The sequence below is a fragment of the Sinocyclocheilus anshuiensis genome, unplaced genomic scaffold (assembly GCF_001515605.1).
Source record: "Sinocyclocheilus anshuiensis isolate Anshui unplaced genomic scaffold, SAMN03320099.WGS_v1.1 scaffold1451, whole genome shotgun sequence".
In the NCBI taxonomy this organism is placed as follows: domain Eukaryota; kingdom Metazoa; phylum Chordata; class Actinopteri; order Cypriniformes; family Cyprinidae; genus Sinocyclocheilus; species Sinocyclocheilus anshuiensis.
In genome coordinates, this window is record NW_015538060.1 from 127,114 (window position 1) to 134,235 (window position 7,122).

Sequence of the window (7,122 nt, forward strand, 5' to 3'; positions counted from 1 at the left end):
TTTGTACTTTATATCAAACATCTTTTTATCAACATATAGAAGGAAGACAGATGTACAAACCCTATTGGCCAGGTGACGTAGATCACACAGACTGGCTTCTTCATACTCAAATGCACAATCATGAGATATCGCAGTGCCCTTTGAAAGCACAAAGCATATGTGTTTTATACAATTAATTGACTCATTCATTCATTCACTCAAATACATTAGTTATGAGTTATGTTGTTTTAAGAACATTTACCATTGAATTTAAAGACTGAATAAGATGCGCCCATTGTATGTCATTGACTCATTCATTCATTCATTCATTCATTCATTCATTCATTCATTCCTTCATTCACTCAAATACATTAGTTATGAGTTATGTTGTTTTAAGAACATTTACCATTGAATTTAAAGACTGAATAAGATGCGCCCATTGTATGTGTCTTGCGCACTCCTTATGGGCTTCCAGGAGAGATATGAATGTGCAAATGATGGTGAATTTAATCCAGACCATTTTTTTTTCTGAAATCATGGAATAAATCTTCATTAGTACAAAAAGTGAGAAGCACACACACACACACACACACATACATATATATATATATATATATAACACATATATAACATTTGTTGTCAGAAGTTCTCACCTGTTTTCCAGTGAGTGTAGCTGAAGCTGAGATGCTGTGAGATGCTGATGTGACATTGTGCTTTGCCTTTTATACCTTGAGAAGTGACACCTGGCATTCCACACCTGTCAGGCTGGGTCAAAATGAAACCGGCCAGAAACACTGACCACACCTGTCAGGTAGGGTGAAAATGAAACGGGACATCTTTTTTTTGTGATGCCCAATTTCTGGTATTCCTTGAGGAAGTTCCTGTCAATGGAAAGTGTGGGGGCGTTTAACTGATACTGTGGGCGGGACATTAGAGCACTGTTGCAACTTTTTCCATATTTAAATATGATTTCTGTTATTTTCCCTGATTATTATTTTTTTTTTTTTCAAAAAATGAAGTTGACATTTATTTACTTTCCTGCTTAGCAATGTTATGATTGAATAATGCGGAAAATACAACAAAAAGTAAAACTACATAAAAGTATAAAAACAGACACAAACCAAAACATGCACAGGAGTACAAAACAAGAAAAAAAAAAAGTGTATTTTTGTTAAACTCTTAATACCAAGAGGAATGGTAGAACTGGCATAAAGTTTTGTGCTTGCTTTAATTGAGGTCACATTATTTTATTAATTTGATATTTTTAAAAAGTATTTATTTTAATTACAAAATGTTTTAAGAAACATCCAAATTTGTGGTGGGAAAGGCTATTGCACATAGGCTGATGCATGCCATTGGTTTTTATGTACTATTGATATACTATTATATATACTATTATATACTATTATAGTTTTTGTTAATATTTTAAATTAGATTTTATTTTTATATATTCTGTTGTCATTTTAATTTTAGTTAAGATTTTAGTCAAATGTTTTGTGTGTTTTTGTCACTTTTATTAATTTTTGTATGTATGTGTATATAGTTTTAGTTTTTCGTTTTGGTTTATTCAGTTCAACTTCAACTAAATAAATGAGAAATTAGATTTTATTTTGTTTTCTTAGTTAACAATAGCTGATGCGTTACTATGAAATGTATAGTTTTGTTTGAACTACTTTCTAAAACTGAAAATGCAGTTATTATGGTATTTAAATAATTATTAAAAATGAACACAATGAAAAATAGAATACAACACATAACGAGTACAAGAAGCAGAGAAGTATTACGAGAAAAAAAATCACCCTGCTGTAACGGAAAAGTATTATTTTATCAGAAGGATTAGATGCATTGTTCTGTTGCGGTTGAATTCTTTTCATTTCCCTCAGGCACTGAAGGTTCCCCGATCATGGCAACCTTGTGACGTGTTGTTATGGTGAAAGTTGCAAGGTAGCTTATGCACTAGAAATTAAAGTGAAAGTGCTCTCACTGTTCATGCTGACACAAGAGTTTCACTTTAGTGGAACTAAACAGCAGTTGGTGGAGATGCGTATACAGCACATTTTTCTCTTAGCCTGTTGTACTTTTAATGGCGTCTTGCAACATGCACCATGTGGTGAAACATATGCACAGCAAAGCGAAAAACATTCATTTTAAAGCAGATTATCAATAAACATTGTCTTGCACAATCAAAGCTTGCACAAAGTGGTTTAGGTCCATCATGGAAAACCTGAAAATATCAGGGAATTTGAGTGTTATTTCCAGGCCTAATCATAGAAATTAATAAAACTGTGTCTTCATTTCAGGCTGCAAAGCAACAAAATGTGATTATTTTAAAGGGGGGTGATTATTTTCTATACCCACTGTATCTATATAATTCTACTCATGAATGACTGGGAACTAATCAGTTAAAAAGCGTGGAAATTTTGCTAACCCATTGTTTACTTGAAACACAAGTTATCTATTTGCCTGGAAATGTGTTTGTGACAATGCTCAGCTCTGATCCTCCATTATTGGAAAAGAAAACTGAAATCCATTGGGGACAACCGTTCAGAAAAACAGGCTCTTCTATGCAGAAGACAGCACTATATGGAATAAAGCCTGTCTCAACATGCACTGCAGAGCACCTTTCTTTGAAACCAGGAACAGAGATGTAATCTATTCATTCATCTACACTGGTGACGCAATTTTGACAGCAACATGTAAGTTTTGATTTATTTAAAATGCTGAAAGTACATGTCATGGGGCTTGTGGAGGAGAGGAGAGGTGTGATATTACTGTAGGCATAATCACATCAGCAACCAGTTACATAGTAACATCCTAGCAACACTAAAAACACCCAGAACACCTTTGCAACTGCCTTTTTGCACAATCTAACTGCTAAAAGCTCTAACTCTCTACAGATCTTATGTGAAATTGTTATCTGACTAACACCCTGACTGTATTGATCCTCAGCTGCTGAGTTGATTGGTCAGGATGACATTTATCACTCATGTTATTGATAGTTGTGTCCAGAGCAACCCCTGGCTCTTGGAAATACGTTAATCTGTCTACGTTTTTGTAAAACCTGAAATATGGCACATTTTGCTGCACTTTTCAGCTGAAATGTCCACAAGAGGCGCTATAAGCAATATTATTGTTTCTCCTTGTAGATGCGGGTTCATTAAACAGTGTCATGAAACAAAGCAAACAAAAAAACAGCTGTGGATATAAAATGGTTGCAAAATTATATGTTGTGTTATTCGTAGCATGTTTCATGGCAGTTTTCTCTAAAACAGATACATGTGACTGTGGCAATGTTGTTTTTTGTAGGTTGTTGGACGTATCACGGCAGTAAAGTCTTTATTCATCGATAATCTGGCCAATGTAATCATAATTTGTGTGAAAAGGAACAAAAGTTGTCGGTATTTTACTGACACTAATGTCATTTAAGCTTGACACTGCAAAGTATATGTGGGTATAAGTGCATTTTTGCAGTTTTGCAGAAATGCAGGCCTTGAAAATAAGAAATAAATGAATCTTTCCTTTAGAGCTGGTTACATTTTTTCAAATGTAGCATAAAAAAATGAGACAATTTTAACATATTGCATTCATATCTGTTGCGGGCTTTCACCATTACAATAAGCTAATTGACCAAAATAACTAACTTAACACACACACACACACACACACACACACACACACACACACACACATATATAAACGAGTTTTGAGGCCCCTGGTATTTAGATTTAATCAGATTTTATTTATGTATGTATGTATTTATTTATTTATTATAACTTGTAATATGAATATTGTTAAGCAATTAAATTATAAATTAATGAAACAATTAATTATATAATTAAATAAAAAATATTATATGTAAAAATCACATTTATGTCCTAACCAGTATGCTTGTGGATCACAACATTTCCAGAACGTTTCAAACTGTTTAAATAAACTAAATTACCCATATGTTTTTCTTTTTTTTAGAAACATGCACTGTCTGTGGTTTCAGTTAAAGATCCCAGCAATGCATAGGAATTCTAAGCAATCATTCAAGCACCGCAGTGATGTCAGTGTTTCGGGAAAGTGCAACAATTAATGTAAATCCTGAAACCCGTTGGGGCAGTAAAACACAGTATTTGTAAGAGATGTCAAAAACAACTTAATCAAAAGTGAAATTATCACATTAGTTTATGTGCAGAACTTCATTTTCTGAACTGATATTGAATAGAAATATTGTAAGTAAGATATGCAAATATATAATTCATGCTTAAAAACAGATGCTTTATTTACAATAATTAGTCCCACACTGAATCTGTGTACAGTCAATAAAAAGCTGCTTCATCTTTAACAAACGATACAGAATATAAGTTTTGTTTCTTACAATGGATTGTAGGTAAATATCCACCTCATCCAGCGCTCTTTTCACTTATGAACTACTATTACGCTTTAGCATACTTTAAAAAAGAGTAGGCTACTTATTACTAAAATAGCATGCTTTAAAAGAATACTTAATTGTGAACTGAATGCAATGTTTTTAGAGACTGAACTGCACATAAATAGCAATTAAATGAAAATGTATTAGATTTAAAATTTATATTAAGTGCAATTGAAGTTTTGAGTGTTATTTTACACAGGACTTAAGTACATCTTTATATGTAATTTCATAATTCTACTGTTTTTGAAATATGGTTAAAATGTACTGACAACCATTTTTAATAAACTAAAATATACTTTAATGTAATTTCTATAGAAAATTGTGTCAAGTATTTAAATGTTTGAAATTACACGTTGTAATGATGAAGTTGCAATTTATTACATTTAAAATACATTAACTTTAAAAGCAATATCAAATAACACACTACAGTTAAAATTATAATCAAGTGCTTTGCACGTGTTTTAGTATGTAAGTGTACTTATTTAAAGCATGACAGAAGATTATTAAAACCTGATTTAAAATGCACTTTAAAGTAAACTGCACTTTTTAAAAGTGTATTTAAGTTATTTAAAAGTTATGTTTTTTTTTTATATATACTTTTAAATTTTAACTGCACATATAATGCAATTAAGTGCACTTCTTCTTCACAAGAGGTTGTTGTTTCTATATATCTTAGAATATATCCTGTTATGATGATTCAGTGAATAAGTGAATTGTCTGAATGAATCAAAGTGAATCATAAACTCTTTCAGATTTACTTGCAATCTGTTTGACCAGTTAGATCAAAAGAATGTTTCATTCTTGAATTTGGCATTACTAGTTCTATTAAACAGCTAATAGCAAACACAAGACATGATTGCTGAAATATGATTAGAGAAAAATATTCTCAAGTCATTATACAGTAATCTAATAGACACGTTAGACTACACTAATATTACTGTAATGTTTTTTTAAAAAGGTTTCTGACTGTTTAGCTGATTCTGAGAAGCATTTGCAATTCATTCTAGCCCACGTACTAATTATATAATAATAATGTCATTTTATGAACACATTTGACTAAAAATTACACCGGGAAATCTCCAATTCATTCCTATGGGATGCTCTGTGAAGCCTGTTAGAGTTAGCGACAGTAATTCAAGTAAAGGCTCATTTGGTAGTTGAAAGCATTATCTAGTTACTAACAGTCCATTTTCAGGGAGTTTCACATTCCTAAACGTATACAAGGGACAGTCCCGTGAAGAAGGTGTCTTGCTGGGCACAGTGCTGATGGGGGAATCCCAGCACATCTTAGCTGGAATCATCTCTCCAGGGTCTGAATGATAGCCTGTAATATGCTGATTAACTGTCATATAGGCAGTGGTTCCCAACCACGGTTCCCCATATAAACTTTCAGGGAACAGCTCTTAAAAGAACCATTTTTTTTCCTTAGTGTGAATAATTTATAAATCAAAACAAATATTTTTTTTCCACTTTAAAGAACCTTTTGTGGAATAGAAGGGTTCTATGGATGTTGAAGGTTCTTCATGAAACAGAAATGACAATAAAGAACCTTTAATGTAGCTTTAGTGTTAACCACCTCATCACATCTTCCTTTTTTTAATCTCAAAATCAGTTTGTCATTTCTCTCCTGTGTAGCAAATGAGGAAGCAAAAATCGTGTCTCCTGAAAAATGGTTTTAGTCCAGAATGATTTAAATCTACTGGAATGTGACCATATGTGCAAATCATTGTATCTCATTACTTAAGTTAATAATGCTGTAATTCTTGTTTCCAAAACCAACATTTACAGTTTATTGCTTTCATTAAGTCAATGTGAAATGCCACTAACAGCCCAGGATAAAATGAAGGGTGAGATTGTTTTAATACATTGATTGGAACTGGGAAAATTGGTCTTCTGTATATGACAGGTAGTTTGATAAGTAGAAGGCTATAGATAATTATTTTATTTCATTATTTTATTTTATTGTGTTTTCTTATTTATAAATAACATGCATAAATATGGGAATATTTTGATTTCATGCTGACTTCTAACAGAATTAAATGCAACAAAGAGCTGCTGTCGGGTTCAAAACTTCTGAACAAATGTCAAATATCAGGCGTAGCGTTAGTTCTGGCAGGTCACGTTAGTCAAGCTTGCATCAGCTGACTCTCAGCTGATCCCCATCTACCTGTAGGAATACGACACCTATCTAAGCATTCATATATAAGGTCCCTCAGTATTATCAGCAGTTTTCGCATTGCTCAATAGCTAATTACCCTCCTCCATCCCCAGCTCCTCCTCTGTCAGTCAGGATTCAGCCTTCTGATTATCCTTTGAATCAGACTAATTCTAAAATGTGTACATAAAATTATTGAACTTGAACTATATTTGCAATACATTTATGTTGGTTCTGTTCTGTTTACCCTGGGGGGGTTATCGCTGCTCTCGCCACTCTCATTCATGCTAGGCTGCATGGATGCGCAGGGAGTTCTTGCCCAGAACAGAACCATACCGCCAATCCAAACTGTATGCTAATTGTCAATCATCTTTGACGATACTTACAGAACTTTTGAAATAGTCTTAACAAATCTAAAAAAGAAAAAGAAAAGAAAAAGTAAAGTAAAATTTTGACGAATCAAAATGTGCAGATGAAATGGCAGACTGTTTATACCTTTGGATTCTGTAGGACCTAAGGAATAAAAAGAGGTGAGATTCATGGCCTTCGGACAAAACAAAAGCTGTTTGCA